This window comes from Cherax quadricarinatus, chromosome 30 (assembly GCF_038502225.1).
Source record: "Cherax quadricarinatus isolate ZL_2023a chromosome 30, ASM3850222v1, whole genome shotgun sequence".
Taxonomy (NCBI): domain Eukaryota; kingdom Metazoa; phylum Arthropoda; class Malacostraca; order Decapoda; family Parastacidae; genus Cherax; species Cherax quadricarinatus.
In genome coordinates this window covers 21222927-21240426 of record NC_091321.1, presented here as the reverse complement: position 1 = coordinate 21240426, position 17500 = coordinate 21222927, and the positions used below count along the sequence as shown (strand labels likewise).

The following is a 17500-nucleotide window of genomic DNA, read 5'->3' as shown; positions in this document are numbered from 1 at the left end:
TGTGTGTGTTTGTGTGTGTGTGTGTGTGTGTGTGTGTGTGTGTGTGTGTGTGTGAGTTTGTGTGTGTGTTTGTGTGTGTGTGTGTGTGTGTGTGTGTGTGTGTGTGTGTGTGTGTGTGTGTGTGTGTGTGTGTCAGTGGAACGCCTTCCAACTGAACAAAAGAAACTAATGGAAAAATAAATAAATAAAGAAATGATTTAAGGAAAAACAAGATAAAATGATTTTTGAGAATTTTACTTAAAATTTAAATATAATAAAAAAAATATGGCCTTCAATTCAGGTAGTTGGGTAGGAGTAGGTATGGCCCTAGATAGTTCCTCTGATGTTATTTATGTAGGTTATCCTGGGCAGATGGTAATCCGATGTTCTGGAATCTCCTACCACTTGGATGGAGCACAAGTAGTATAGGTAAGGGCCGGTAGTTGTAGAATAATGTTAATAAGTATTATTAACACACGTCTTGCCCCTTTATCTGGCGTCTATCCTGGAAGACCACGCCAGGAACAGAGCTGACAAATAAGAGAAAATAAAACTGGTTACCCATAGTCATGATAATATAACATCTAAGAAAGAAAAAGAATGATAAAGGCCAAAATCATTACTGGTAACCAGCAAACACTAGAAAAGAACAAACAGTAATACTCCTGGTAGATCACCCCACCTGATTAGGAGAAGAGTGGAGGCGAAGTGACTCTCCAAACTTCCATCCACACCAGGTAAGGTCAATATTACCAGGAGTAGAAACTTTAACAAATCGGACACCAGGAACTAGTTTTGCCCCAGCCCGCCAGAGAGGGGGGGGGTGTGTGCGCGCGCAACGTAACTCTCTAATGGTTCCTGGTTGCCCGAACAACCTTAACCCCACTTACACCTACTTTTCCCTCACAGTGTGTGTATGAGACAGTGAGATATATCTAAGTCATCCGCTAGGATATTATCAGGACAGTTGATGAAAGAACAGATGTCTTCAGACATCCAACCATCCACTCACACAATCCATCTACCAATCCATCTACCTGCTTCTCTGTAAATCCACCAATACACTAACTCATCCACTCATTGTCTTATCCATACATTAGTCCTTCAAATATCCGTCAACCTTCTTTCACATCCATCCACTCAGTCATCCATCCATCCGTCTTTCTAATGATCCACCCAGACAGCAGAAAACAGAGAAGACGTCATGGACAAACTTCATTCAACAGGAATACCTTTCTCGGCGAGCAGCAGTAGCAGCAGTAGTAGTAGCAGTAGCAGCAGCAGCAGCAGCAGCAGCAGCAGCAGCAGTAGTAGCAGCAGTAGCAGCAGCAACAGCAGCAGCAGTAGCAGCAGTAGTAGCAACAGCAGCAGCAGTAGCAGCAGCAGCAGCAGCAGCAGCAGCAGCAGTAGTAGCAGCAGTAGCAGCAGCAACAGCAGCAGCAGTAGCAGCAGTAGCAGCAGCAGCAGCAGTAGTAGCAGCAGTAGCAGCAGTAGCAGCAGTAACAGCAGCAGTAGCAGTAGTAGCAGCAGTAGCAGTAGTAGCAGTAGTAGCAGCAGTAGCAGCAGTAGCAGCAGCAGTAGTAGCAGCAGTAGCAGCAGTAACAGCAGCAGTAGCAGTAGTAGCAGCAGTAGCAGCAGCAGTAGTAGCAGCAGTAGCAGCAGTAACAGCAGCAGTAGCAGTAGTAGCAGCAGTAGCAGTAGTAGCAGTAGTAGCAGCAGTAGCAGAAGTAGTAGCAGCAGTAGTAGCAGCAGTAGTAGCAGCAGTAGCAGCAGTAAAAGCAGCAGCAAAAGTAGCTGCAGCAGCAGCACCATCAGCACCAACACTACCACCACCATCACCACCAACACCACCACCCATACGTACTCAAGAGAAAGTGAGAGAAAGAAAGCACATTCATAAATACAAGAGAAAGTTTAAGCAAGAAATTGCTTTCTAAACCCAACAAAATTAATCGAGGGATAAAATGTGTTGTCTCTGTTATGAAATAAATTAATAACAAAGATAATTATCTTATGACGAGAAAACTAAAGAAAGAAAAAATAAAGAATGTGAAAGAATATTTTCGGAGTAGACAGAGGCGCAATTAACGATAATTGGATCCCTAAAATAGGGAATAATATAAACTCACAGTACACTGACATACATAACTCTCAGTTTGTATATACACATCTCTGTGTATATAATCGTGATTAACCATAGTTTTGAAAAGGGTGGACCGGTAAGCCAGCGGAAGGCCTCAGTCAGATGACGAAAAAGCTCCAGCTGTGGGTCATCACATGACTGGGACCTGCGTCAGGAAACACTTATCCTGTTTCCTGACGCACATCGTATCTACCTATACATAACCGTGGCTGGTTAATGAGGTTTGAAGCCTATCTACCGCACTAAGGTCATTAAGGCTGCATGTATCCTGCTCACCACCATAAAAATAAGTATATACGCTGAGAGACGTATATCCCTCCGGGTATATAGCTTCTGAGTGTGATTATTGATAAAGACTTACTTTGTTATTTTTTTATGAATATTTATGAATATTTACGTAATTTTTTAAATGTTTATTACTATATTCAAATTATATACATTGTGTAATCACAAAATTATACTTGAATAAAGAACTAAAAGTGACAATATCGTGAGTGGAACAATATCGTGAGTGGAACAATATCGTGAGTGGAACAATATCGTGAGTGGAACAATATCGTGAGTGGAACAATATCGTGAGTGGAACAATATCGTGAGTGGAACAATATCGTGAGTGGAACAATATCGTGAGTGGAACAATACCGTGAGTGGAACAATACCGTGAGTGGAACAATATCGTGAGTGGAACAATATCGTGAGTGGAACAATATCGTGAGTGGAACAATATCGTGAGTGGAACAATACCGTGAGTGGAACAATACCGTGAGTGGAACAATACCGTGAGTGGAACAATACCGTGAGTGGAACAATACCGTGAGTGGAACAATACCGTGAGTGGAACAATATCGTGAGTGGAACAATACCGTGAGTGGAACAATACCGTGAGTGGAACAATACCGTGAGTGGAACAATACCGTGAGTGGAACAATACCGTGAGTGGAACAATACCGTGAGTGGATCAATACCGTGAGTGGAACAATACCGTGAGTGGAACAATACCGTGAGTGGAACAATACCGTGAGTGGAACAATACCGTGAGTGGAACAATGCCGTGAGTGGAACAATACCGTGAGTGGAACAATACCGTGAGTGGAACAATACCGTGAGTGGAACAATATCGTGAGTGGAACAATACCGTGAGTGGAACAATGCCGTGAGTGGAACAATACCAGAGTGGAACAATACACAAATGACCCGCACACAGGAAACAGAAGCTTACCACATTTTGGTCCGACCTGGACCGAAAATGGTCCAGGTAGGACCGAAACGTCGTCAACGGCTTCTCTCTCATATGTGCGGGTTATTTGTGTATGCTTGAATAAGTCGAATTATTATTATTATTATTATTATTATTATTATTATTATTATTATCATTAATAATAATAATAATAATAATAATAATAATATTAGTAGTAGTATTATTACAGCTTTTGGCCTTGTAATGCATATTATAAATTTATTATTATTTATTATAGTGTGTAATAAGGGGTTAACTGTAAGGGTTGTGTGAAGTTAAGGGAAAAGTGAGCAGTGAAGAGGGTTTTGAAGAGGAAATTTTACTAGTAATTCAGTGGTGATTGCTAAAGCAGATACTAAGTGTACTAGGGACTGGAAAAGAGAAATAAATATTATTGTATATGAGTAAAAGAGCGAAGAGTGAAAATGGCAGGCATTAGGGGGGTACAGGCTGCCATAATTATATTTATATTTCTTCTTCAATTCCATGAAGAAAGAAATCAGTCATGGGGGCTGGAAAAGGTGACTGGAGTAACAGCGCCCTGGACAGTAAAAGCCCAACAGTTGCCATCCTACCAGAAAGTAAACCTCACTATCGCCGCAAGGTATGGCAACACCGCATACCCAAACAAAAACAGTGGCACACAGCTCTTATTGTAGCACTCTTAAGTGGTGATATCCAAATTAATCCAGGACCTCAAACTATTGTGCAGAGGCAAAACAGACAGATAAATGACGGCGATAATGACGGTCTAGTAGCTAGGAATGATAACCTTAACTCCATATGTAATGCATACATAGGTCAATGTGAGACAATACAGCCATTATTATCTCAAACACTACCAAACAGGTGCATACACTGTACTAAAGTACGCATGAAAAACAGAAAAGGCACCTTATGTAAAATGTGTAAGGGGTGGGTGCATGATGGATGTATGTACAATTATAGCAACGGTGCCAGAATTCATTTTGTGTGTAACAAATGCACTTTGGCACAGTTACCCTTTAGCAGTGATGACATTGATTTACCTAATTTTAATACAAATGACCCATTGCCATATATTGATGATTATGATTGTTTTATGAAAACAGGCCTTCACTTTATTCATGTCAATGCAAGATCACTTCTTCCTAAATTGGCAGAGATTAGGATTCTAGCTAACAAAATTAGGGCGGCAGTTATAACCATCTCTGAATCTTGGTTGGATGATACGGTGACTGACGACGAGGTCAAAATAGATGGTTACAATATACAACGCTTAGATAGGAACAGAAAGGATGGTGGAGTATGTGCCTACATTAGAAATGACTTAGCTTACAACCCAAGACCTGATTTAAATAACAATAAACTGGAGATTCTATGGTTTGAAGTGCTGCTTCCTAAGACCAAACCCATCTTAGTAGGAACTAGTTACCGCCCTCCTACCCAGGACCAGTTCTTAGAAGACTTTTCCAGAGTCTTGTCCGGAATTGAAAACAATTGCGAGACAATAATACTGGGAGACTTCAATATCTGTTTTCAGCAGCAAAATAACGGGCTATGCAAAAGGTATAAGCAAATTCTAGGATTAAATAGTTACACTCAACTAATTAATACACCAACCCGGATCACACAGTTCTCAGCCACCCTAATTGACCACATACTTTGTAACCGCGCTGAGAACATTAGTCAGTCAGGCGTCATTACCACAGGTCTTAGTGATCATTTCATCATTTACTGCACCAGGAAAATCACTAGGGATAGGATAGGCCTACACAGGACAATAAAAATGAGGTCAACTAGAAACTACAATAAAGAAACACTGGTAAATAGGCTACACAATTGTGACTGGACAGAGATAACAAGTTGCACGGACGTAAACGATGCCTGGGAAAAATTCAAAACAATGTTCACTACCATCCTTGATAATATTGCACCAGTTAAAGAGGTTAGGATTAAACGAAGAACTGAACCCTGGATGACTACTGAGATATTAGATAATATGAAATTCAGAGACCAGCTGCTAAAAAGATTTAAAGCAAACAGACAGGATATTGCAGCACTAAATGAATTCCAAAGGGTGAGGAACAGAGTACAGAGACTTATAAAAGGAGCAAAGGCAAAGCACTACTGCTCAAAAATTTAAGAGTATAAGCATAACCCCAGAAAGCTCTGGCAACAACTAAAACAGTTGGGGTATAGTCATAAGCCAGTAGATAGGTCTAACATAGTACTCACTATCGATAATGAGGTATGCCACGAAACATCTAAGGTGGCAAATTGCTTTAATTCATACTACACATCTGTTGCATCAACACTAGTAAGTAAACTACCAGCTGCATCAAATACCTTTAACACAGACTCTGATAAGTTTCAAACATACTATACCAATAAAGGGGTAACCCCAAACAGTTGTCAACTAGTAAGTGTATCTCATGACTTTATTCAAAAAGAACTAAGCAGGTTAAACCCAACTAAGAGCACAGGCCCTGATAACATCCCGTCTAAGTTCCTAAAAGATGGTGCTTTTGAACTGTCAATCCCTATTGCTCACATAATAAATCTATCAATCACCACTAGTACCGTACCGGAGGGGTTCAAGGAGGCCAGAGTTACTCCTATCTTCAAGAAAAATAGTAGGTCTGATGTAAGCAACTATAGGCCTGTTAGTATACTCAGTATAATATCTAAAATTCTAGAGAGGGCGGTGTATTCTCAAGTAGTTAAGTACCTTAATGACAACAACATTCTCCATAGCTATCAATCGGGCTTTAGAAGATCCTACTCAACCGACACCTCCCTTATTAATCTGATGGATTACCTGAGAACTGAAATGTCAAAGGGGACCTCATAGGTATGGTAACCTTAGACCTGCAAAAGGCCTTCGATACTGTCAACCACAATATTATGTAATAAACTTCAAGCTATCGGTATAGGTTCTGTAGACTGGTTTAAGTAATTCGCTGCCTGACCACGGTGGAGTGAGGTTGTCTCGGCACCCCTCTGCTGTCTTCAGGCGAGCTACCTTAGTTCAGCAACAACCATTGAGTAGTGAGGACGTGCGCTGCTCATTGGGATATCAACATGGCGGAACATACAGTACGGAGAGTGAATACTATCTGCATAGAGCTGGTTCGTGGTACGTTAAGTGGAGATACGATGAACGTCCTTCTCCCTAACATCATCAGGGATACATATGGTATTCCCAACGAGGAATTGTATGGCGTCGCCCTTAATGGTTTAACAAGAATCTTTGTGAAATTTCTACGAGTCGATTACTACACAAGAATTGTCGAGCATTACCAGGAGCAACGTATGAGTGTGAATTCAACGATGGATGTTGTGTTACATGACGTCTCTAAGTACTTCACATGGGTGAAGGTACGGAATGTACCCTTCGAGGCTACGGCTTATGGCCTGCAGGAGTTTTTTCGAAGTTATGGGACAGTACATTCTGCAACAATGGGGGTGTGGAGGGATGGTCCATATGAAGGAATGCCGGAAGGTTCTTACACCCTTAAAATGACCTTAACAAGGCCTATACCATCCTATGTTACGATGATCGGTTGTAGAACACAGGTTTATGTGTACTATGCTGGGCAAAGGAAAACATGTCGTCTATGTAGCTCTTATGAGCACATGGCAGCCCAGTGTCCTAGGAGGCGGGCTTCTCGAATTCTCGACACTCCAATTGTGATTCAGCAGTCGTGTAATTTGGTGCCTGGCTCTGATGCCTCGGGAGGCCGGAGGAATGACCTCTGGAGCGAAGAGGTCGACCGGGAGGTGGAGGCGGCGGAGACATGTGTCACTCTCCCAGGGGCGTCGGGGGAGTTGAAGGTGACATCTGAGGAGACTTTCGTCCAGGAAGCTTCAACCCAGGATGGGTTATTGGCAGATGTGATCAAGGTTTTTTTTGGATGAGGAGGAACCCTGTGCAAAAGGTGTCCTCAGTTCATGTGAAGCTGGAACTTTGGAGGGACAACAAATTGTTGAGGAAGACTTGAGTAAGATTGGGCGGGAGCATGTGGTGGCCGTGGAGGTACATCAGGAGGAATTGTCTGAGGGTGATATGTGTGTAAGTGTGAGTTCTAGGAAACGAACTGCGGCATCAGAGATAGATGAGGTCATTACCCCAGGGCAGAGGCCGGGGAAGAAGTCATGGGCAGCGGTTGTGGAGCCGAGGACACATAGTGGTAGAGGTGTGCCTGAGTTGCAAATTGGGAAAGGGAGGGGGGAAGTGACTGCACAGGAAAACTCGAGTGGCAAAGGAACACGTAATATGAAAAGTGCAGTGGGTAAATCCCAGAGGCATAGGGGAAAGCCGCCCCTTCTGTAATTTTCAGATGTGTCACGCTTAATGTTAATGGACTTAAGACTGAGGTCAAGAAAGTTTGGTTGGAGTGGTTTTTAAGGCGGTTTGATGTTGACATATGCTTTTTGCAAGAGCATAATCACAGGGCTGGTAGTGTGTTGAGGGTGAAAGGATATCGGATGTATGTAACCAGTGGTTTGCAATTGAAAGGTGGGGTAGCAGTTGCGGTAAAGGAGACCAGCCCCTTGCGTGTCATTGGTTGGGAAGAGGGGGGGGGTGGGAGGATCGTGAGGGTGGATGGCGTCTGGGGTGAGAGTCGAGTTAGTTTCGTGGGAGTTTACATGCCAGCAACTAGTAATATCAGGGTAAAAGTAGATTTTGTCAGAGAGGTATTGCTGTATCACTTGAGAGGTTTGCCTGCTATAACAGTAATAGGAGGTGATTGGAATTGTGTGATTAGGAGTGGTGATGTCGAACCGAGAGGGGCGGGTTGTGTGCTGAGTGTGCTGAGGGATGTATTGCGAGATATTGGGGTTGTTGATGTGGTGGGGAGGGGGGGTTACCTAGTGGAGCATACGTTCGTCCGTAGGGGATATGAAGCGCGATTAGACAGAATTTATATTAAGCAGGGTATAGATGTTGTGAGGGTGCAAACCTTCGATGTGGGGTTTTCTGATCACAGAGCGGTAATAGCAGATTTGATGTGGGATGGAGTGGTGCGTATTTATTCTGGGTACTGGAAATTAAATGTAAGGCTTCTTAAGGAGGAGGGGGAGGGGCCTTTTTTCAGTGATTGGTGGTTGCCTTTTTGGGAGGCTAGGAACAGGGAGATAGATCTGTTAGATTGGTGGGAAATGCAGGCAAAACCTGGAATAGCGAATTTTTTTAAGGCTAGGGGACGAGAGGAGGCGAGGTGGCGTTTTGGGTTGCAAAATTATCTGGAGGGACAGTTGCAAGATTGTTATGTTGGGGGAGGTGGTAGGAGGGATGATATGGACAGACTGCGGAGTAGAATAGCTGAATTACACAATGATAGGTTTGATGCAATTAGGGTTAGGGCGGGGTTAGAGGATGTTTTGTGGGGTGATAAGCCGTCTGGGTATGTTTTACGTAAATTTCGGGACCGACAGAGTGTAACCACCATTCTACAATTGGAGACAAGCCCTGGGGTGGGAGGGTATCCAGTGGGTCGAGTCCTATCCAATACGGAAAGTATGAGTCTCTATGCTGATAGTTGGTTTAGAGAGAAATGGAGTTGGAGGGAGGGGGGTTCCTGGGAGGGTATTTTTGAAGGGGGGTTCCATAGCGTTTTAAGTGAGCAGGAGAGAGTGGGGTTGGAGGTTGGTATAAGTGAGGTTGAGGTGGAAGAGGCAGTTTTCGGGATGAGTACCGGGAAAACACCAGGGATAGACGGTATACCAAATGATTTTTATAGAGCACATTGGGGGTGTATTAGGCAGTGTTTTGTTAGGCTATTGGACCATATGTTAACTAGTGGGAAGTTGGGCATATCGCAAAGTACGGGTGTCATAGTTTTGGTGCCAAAGAAGGGGGGGGGTAGAGAGTTGAGTGCTTACCGTGCAATATCTTTGATGTGCGCTGATTACAAGGTTTTTGCGAAAATTTTGGGTAATAGACTGAAGAAGGTCATGGGGTCGGTGATACATGGGGGACAGTTTGGTATCCCGGGGAGGAGTATGCGGGTAGGTCATGGTCGTATTCGGGATTTCCTTGAGGGTAGTAATAAGGGAGGTATTCTAGGTCTGGATTGGGAGAAAGCTTATGATTATGTGGATAGGGAATTTTTGATTGAGAGTATGGTGAGAATGGGTTTTGGAGGGAGGGTGGTTGGATGGGTGAGGACTTTGTATGAGAATGCATCAATGAGAGTACAGGTAAATGGGAGATTGGGTAGTTCAGTAAGCATGGGAAGGGGTTTAAGGCAGGGGTGTCCACTCTCCCAAATACTCTTTGCATGTATGCAGAATCCTTTCTATGTTCTGGTTGATGGTGGGATGGGAAGGTTGGGGGAGAGTGGAGGATATTGTGGGAATATTGTTGGTTATGTAGATGATACAACTGTTTTACTTAATGGGATTGAAGATTTAAGAAAAGTGGGAAGGGTAATTGAGATTTTTGGGAATGCTACTGGGATGAGGGTTAATAAGCAGAAATCACGGTTGTTGGAGGTAGGGGCTTGGGTAGGAGGGACCTTGGGGGAGGAGTTTGGTTGGATAACTGTAGATAGGCTAAAGATTTGTGGGATTTTGTTTTTGGCAGATGCACAGGAGAGCAGGAGGGTTAATTCAGAAATGGTAATGGACAGAGCTTTGAGTAGGCTGAGGGGTCTAAGGGCCGGGGATGTAACCTTGCATCAAAGGGTTGTGGTGGTAAATACGCTGATTTATAGTAAGGTGTGGGGAGTGGCGGAAATTTACCCATTAAGAAGTCAGGATATTATGGAAATGCAAAGAAGGGTCTTAAGGTATGTGTGGGGCTATGGGAGGGCGTGGTTGGGCAAAGATGTAGTAATGACTGCGGTAAGGCAGGGAGGACTGGGATTGATTGCATTAGGGTCTAGAGTGAAGGCGCTATATGTGAAGCAGAGGTATATTCGGGCAGCGGGGGAAAGGGGTCTTCGGGTGGGGGAGGTGATGGGGGATATCCGCAAATGGTGGGGTGGCAGGGACTTAGTGGAGTGTGAAGACATGTTGCGGTTTATGTTAAAGGTATGCAATGTTAAAAAACTCAAGGTAAAACGGTTAGTGGGTGTGGGTCGTCGTCAGGAATTAATGCAAGGGATGGCAGTGTATCCCACATATGATTGGAGAGGGATATGGGTGGAATTTAGTAAATTAAGAATACCGGCAAGAGCGAGGGAATTAGTATATAGATTTCTTATGGGGACGTTAGCATCAAAAGAGGAGCTAAGACGAATGGGTTTTGTGAAAGAGGCGTCATGCGCTTTTTGTGGGGAAGTTGAAACGGCTTTTCATGTAGTATATTTTTGTTCTGCATTGGAGGTGGTAAGATTGTGGTTGAAGAGGGTTTTCTTTTTATTGGGGGGGGGAAAGATATCACCCCTTAGGGCTTTAATGTTAGATATGGAAGGGGTACCCAAAGAGGTGGGAAGGGCTATCAGATATGTAATAGTTGATTACTTGTATGTTTCTTGGGGGATGAGGGAGGTGGAGGGGAACATTAGGATAAAAGCGTTGGCGGCGAGTTTTTATAGGACAGCATGTAGGAACAAACAATTATATGGGGGAAGGTGGGTAATTAGTTTTCCGGAGGGATATCGTGGACTTACTGTTGAACGTTTACTCCGTTTGAGTATGGGGTGAGAGGCAAGGGGTTGGTCTCTTCAGTGGTGTGCCCTCTTGGTGTGATTGGAAGCCTGATGAGGTATGGTTGATTAGTTTGCACGGTGGTTGATGTGGGTAAAGTTTATTGTAGGAGTATGTAGACCTTATGAATTTTTGTAAAATCACAGAGTCAAAAGTTGTATGTGATTTTCGGTTTTCCCTTATTGTTATAAGAATCATTTTATATAGGAAGGTTTATATTTATATGTATAATGTGAGGTTATGTCTTATATATCTTTAATCTGAAGATAGATTTAGCCTTGTCATACACCTCTTTTTTTTATTATTGTATTGAATATGTACATTATGCACTATGTACGAAAATATATAAGTATTTGATGGGGTTTATATATCCCCTTATTTTGTATGGAAGGTCCTATTATATATTGAGTGTTAATCAGTAACATTAACTTTGTGTATGTAGGTGTGTTTGGGGGAACCAATGTCTTTGTATAGTTCTATCATAGATTGTAATATTTAGTTTATTTGCAGACAAGTCATTTAGCGATTTATTTCTATGTATGATTTAGTTTGTTCTTATGAATAAGTGCACATACACGTATGTGTATATGCATGCGTATATGTATACATATATGATTGCAGGACTCGTTCCTACATGTCTTATAATGACCCTGTTATTTTAGTAGATATTGTTTTCAATGACCATTCATTAGGAAATTAATGTATGTTATTTAGAATGGGGACTGTACATACGGGGGGGGGGGGGTAGAAGTGTCAGCTGTGTCGGCACTGACAATAATGAGTGGGGGGGGGGTAGAAGTGTCAGCTGTGTTGGCACTGGCAATAATGAGTATTGTAAAGGAGTTTGAAGATTATGTGGATTAATAATATATAAATAACAAAGTGGAAAAAATAATGCAGATTGTAGGTTTGGGTTTTCCTTGGTTATAATAATAATGATGTAATCTTACTTAACATAGTTACATTGGATGTAATGTATATGGGATGAGGGACAGGTGTGACAACACAACGTTAATCGTCTGTGTTCATTTAGACAATGAGATTTATAATTTTGAGTAAGAACTGATACTGTGTTCTTTTATTTATTTAATGTATTGTGTTGTTTTAAATAAAAATATAAAAAAAAATATCTAAAATTCTAGAGAGGGCGGTGTATTCTCAAGTAGTTAAGTACCTTAATGACAACAACATTCTCCATAGCTATCAATCGGGCTTTAGAAGATCCTACTCAACCGACACCTCCCTTATTAATCTGATGGATTACCTGAGAACTGAAATGTCAAAGGGGACCTCATAGGTATGGTAACCTTAGACCTGCAAAAGGCCTTCGATACTGTCAACCACAATATTATGTAATAAACTTCAAGCTATCGGTATAGGTTCTGTAGACTGGTTTAAGTCCTACCTTAGCAACAGGAGACAAATAGTCAAAATCAACAAAACAGAATCAGAACCCCTGCCGATAACATGTGGAGTTCCCCAAGGTAGTATTCTGGGTCCCTTATTATTCTTATGTTATGTCAATGATATGCCTATCAGTGTCAAGTGCAAACTCCTACTGTATGCAGATGACAGTGCTGTGTTAGTGTCAGGTAAAGACCCACAAGATATTGCTAATGTTTTAACACTGGAACTGGAGTCCTGCAGCAAATGGTTAGTAGACAACAAACTATCATTACACCTAGGAAAAACTGAAGCCATTCTCTTTGGCACGAAACATAAACTGAGAAGGGTAAATAATTTTAATGTTCAATGTAATGGGGAGCCCATCACTTTGGTTTCATCAGTAAAATATTTGGGAATCCCCTTTGACCCATGCATGTCAGGAGAATTGATAGGGAACAGTGTAGTAAAGAAAGCGAATGCCAGACTGAAGTTCCTGTATAGACAAGCACAGTGTCTACCTACTGAGGCTCACAGGACCCTATGTCTAGCCCTTATACAATGACATATGGATTACGCTTGCTCTTCATGGTACTCTGCCTTGACAAAAAAACTGAAAGATAGACTGCAAATCACCCAGAACAAAATCGTAAGATTCATCCTGGGGCTGGGACCAAGAGAACATGTAGGCCAGGATGAATTACAGCAGTTGGATATGCTGAATGTTGAAGACAGAGTAAAACAACTGAAGATAAATCATGTTTATAAAATTGCTCACAAACAGTGTCCAGAATATCTTGCTGTCAATTTTGTCAAGGTTGGGAACCAAAGCAATCATAGTACTAGGGGGAGAGAGCACAACTTTGTAGTACCCACAGTCATTGGCCAGGCTTCAAACACCTTTCATTGTACAGCAATAAAGGAATGGAACAGACTACCCGCACATGTCAAAGCCAGTCATAGTATGAACCAGTTCAAGAAGAGTGCCAAAAGGTGTCTGATGAATGTAGCTACAGAAAGGGAGGGGAATGATTTTCTATTTTTTAGCTAACATAGTAATGACCTTCGTATTGTAGATAATCTTAATGACCTTGGTGTAGTAGATAGTCTTTTTAGTATGATAATAAGATGTTATGTTCATTATAGAATAATAAGAAAATATTATAACCTTTATATTATAATAATAAGGTAAAATGACCCCAATGGAAATAAGTCACTCTGTCTGACTTTTTTGTGTTATCCCAGGTTCTCTACACATATGCTGCTATGTATGATAATTCTATGTAACTGTATTTGTGTATACCTGAATAAACTTACTTACTTACTTACTTACTCTGTATTAACTAAAGTTTCTTTCTTTCCCAGGTGTGACTCTTGGCTGCCTCGTTCACCCTGGGAGAAGAAATACGGTATTTTGTGTGTGTGTGTATGTGTGTTTGTGTACTCACCTAATTGTGGTTGCAGGGGTCGATTCACAGCTCCTGGCCCCGCCTCTTCACTGGTCGCTACTACGTCTCCTCTCTCCCTGCTCTATGAGCTCTATCATATCTCTCCTTCAAGCCATGTATGGATCCTGCCTCCACTACATCACTCTCCAGATTATTCCACTTCCTGACAACTCTATGGCTGAAGAAATACTTCCTAACATCCCTGTGACTCATCTGAGTTTTCACCTTTCAGTTGTGACCCCTTGTTACTGCGTCCCATCTCTCAAATATTCTGTTCCTATCCAACCTGTCAATTCATCTCAGTATTTTATATGTTGTTACCATGTCCTCCCTATCCCTCCAGTCCTCCAGTGTCGTCAGTTTGATTTCCTTTAACCTCTCCTGGTACAACATACCCCTCAGGTCCGGGACCAGTCTTGTTGCAAACCTTTGTCCTTTCTCTAATTTCTTGACCTGTTTGAGCAGGTGTGGGTTCCATACTGGTGCTGCATACTCCAGAATGGGCCTGACATACATGGTGTGTGTGTGTGTGTGTGTGTGTGTGTGTGTGTGTGTGTGTGTGTGTGTGTGTGTGTGTGTGTGTGTGTGTGTGTGTGTGTGTGCGCGTGCGTGCGTGCGTGCGTGCGTGCGTGCGTGCGTGCGTGTGTCCTGTCACTCGAGCTGAAGAGGTTTCCACCAATCACGTGGCTGGAGAGGCCGAGTTTTCCACCAATCAGAGCGGAGCCTCCCTTGCATACACAAGTGGACTTTAACTAATGGAAATTGAGCCTTCCATTTCAATCACAATTGAAAGTTTTCTCGTTACAACGAAGAGAGCAATCTTCCGATGCTCTACTGTGCTTCCTTTACATCTCCTGACATCTCTCATCCTGACGTCTTTCATCCTGACATCTCTCATCCTGACGCCTTTCATCCTGACATCTCTCATTCTGACGTCTTTCATTCTGACATCTCTCATCCTGACGTCTTTCATCCTGACATCTCTCGTCCTGATGTCTTTCACCGTGACATCTCTCATTCTGACGTCTTTCATCCTGACATCTCTCATCCTGACGCCTTTCATCCTGACATCTTTCATCCTGACATCTCTCATCCTGACGTCTTAAATCCTGACATCTCTCATTCTGACGTCTTTCATCCTGACATCTCTCATCCTGACGTCTTTCATCCTGACATCTCTCATTCTGACGCCTTTCATCCTGACATCTCTCATCCTGACGCCTTTCATCCTGACATCTTTCATCCTGACATCTCTCATCCTGACGCCTTTCATCCTGACATCTTTCATCCTGACATCTCTCATTCTGACGTCTTTCATCCTGACATCTCTCATCCTGAGGTCTTTCATCCTGACATCTCTCATCCAGACGCCTTTCATCCTGACATCTCTCATCCTGACGCCTTTCATCCTGACATCACTCATCCTGACGCCTTTCATCCTGACATCTCTCATATAGACGCTTTTCATCCTGAGGTCTTTCATCCTGACATCTCTCATCCTGACGCCTTTCATCCTGACATCTCTCATCCTGATGCCTTTCATCCTGACATCTCTCATCCTGACGCTTTTCATCCTGAGGTCTTTCATCCTGACATCTCTCATCCTGACGCCTTTCATCCTGACATCTCTCATCCTGACGCCTTTCATCCTGACATCTTTCATCCTGACGCCTTTCATCCTGACATCTCTCATCCTGACGCCTTTCATCCTTACATCTCTCATCCTGACGTCTTTCATCCTGACATCTCTCATCCTGACGCTTTTCATCCTGAGGTCTTTCATCCTGACATCTCTCATCCTGACGCCTTTCATAATGACATCTCTCATCCTGACGCCTTTCATCCTGACATCTTTCATCCTGACGCCTTTCATCCTGACATCTCTCATCCTGACGCCTTTCATCCTTACATCTCTCATCCTGACGTCTTTCATCCTGACATCTCTCATCCTGACGACTTTCATCCTGAGATCTCTCATCCTGACGTCTTTCATCCTGACATCTCTCATCCTGACACCTTTCATCCTGACATCTCTCATCCTTACGCCTTTCAGCCCGATATCGCTCATCCTGACATCTCTCATCCTGACGCCTTTCATCCTGACATCTCTCATCCTGACACCTTTCATCCTAACATATCTCATCCTGACGCCTTTCATCCTGACGTCTTTCATCCTGACATCTCTCATCCTGACGCCTTTCATCCTGACGTCTTTCATCCTGACGTCTTTCATCTTGACATCTCTCATCCTGACGTCTTTCATTCCGAAATCTCTCATCCTGACGTCTTTCATCCTGACATCTCTCATCCCGACGCCTTTCATCCTGACATCTCTCATCCTGACGCCTTTCATCCTGACATCTTTCATCCTGACATCTCTCATCCTGACGCCTTTCATCCTGACATCTTTCATCCTGACGTCTTTCATCGTGACATCTCTCATCCTGACACCTTTCATCCTGACATCTCTCATCCTGACGCCTTTCATCCTGACATCTCTCATCCTGATGCCTTTCATCCTGACATCTTTCATCCAGACACCTTTCATCCTGACATCTCTCATCCTTACGCCTTTCATTCTGACATCTCTCATCCTGACGCCTTTCATCCTGACATCTCTCATTCTGACGTCTTTCATCCTGACATCTCTCATCCTGACGCCTTTCATCCTGACATCTCTCATCCTGACGCCTTTCATCCTGACATCTCTCATCATGACGCCTTTCATCCTGACATCTCTCATTCTGACGTCTTTCATCCTGACATCTCTCATCCTGACGCCTTTCATCCTGACATCTCTCATCCTGACGCCTTTCATCCTGACATCTCTCATCCTGACGCCTTTCATCCTGACATCTCTCATCCTGACGCCTTTCATCCTGACATCTTTCATCCTGACGCCTTTCATCCTGACATCTGTCATCCTGACGCCTTTCATCCTGACATCTCTCATCCTGACGCCTTTCATCCTGACATCTCTCATCCTGACGCCTTTCAGCCTGATATCTCTCATCCTGACATCTCTCATCCTGAAGCCTTTCATCCTGACATCTCTCATCCTGACGCCTTTCATCCTGACATCTCTCATCCTGACACCTTTCATCCTGACATCTCTCATCCTGACGCCTTTCATCCTGACGTCTTTCATCCTGACATCTCTCATCCTGACGCCTTTCATCCTGACGTCTTTCGTCCTGACGTCTTTCATCCTGACATTTCTCATCCTGACGTCCTTCATTCCGAAATCTCTCATCCTGACGTCTTTCATCCTGACATCTCTCACCCTGACGCCTTTCATCCTGACATCTCTCATCCTGACGCCTTTCAGCCTGATATCTCTCATCCTGACACCTTTCATCCTGACATCTCTCATCCTGACGCCTTTCATCCTGACATCTCTCATCCTGACGCCTTTCATCCTGACATCTCTCATCCTGACGCCTTTCAGCCTGACATCTCTCATCCTGACGCCTTTCAGCCTGACATCTCTCATCCTGACGCCTTTCATCCTGACGTCTTTCATCCTGACATCTCTCATCTTGACGCCTTTCATCCTGACGTCTTTCATCCTGACGTCTTTCATCCTGACATCTCTCATCCTGACGTCTTTCATTCCGAAATCTCTCATCCTGACGTCTTTCATCCTGACATCTCTCATCCCGACGCCTTTCA

The 17500-nt window shown here is 43.2% G+C and overlaps 1 protein-coding gene and 1 long non-coding RNA gene across 3 annotated transcripts in view; one reads left to right on the top strand and one right to left on the bottom strand.

Annotated features, from left to right (window-relative positions):
• LOC128692732 (KH domain-containing, RNA-binding, signal transduction-associated protein 2) overlaps positions 1 to 17500 on the top strand; it is a 607660-nt gene that overhangs the window by 346600 nt on the left and 243560 nt on the right. The window lies entirely within an intron of this gene.
• On the bottom strand, positions 219 to 876 carry LOC138853451 (uncharacterized). The gene is made up of 2 exons (XR_011392632.1): positions 662 to 876; positions 219 to 509 (listed from the first exon to the last, which is right to left on the bottom strand). It is a non-coding gene; the product is annotated as an uncharacterized lncRNA (long non-coding RNA).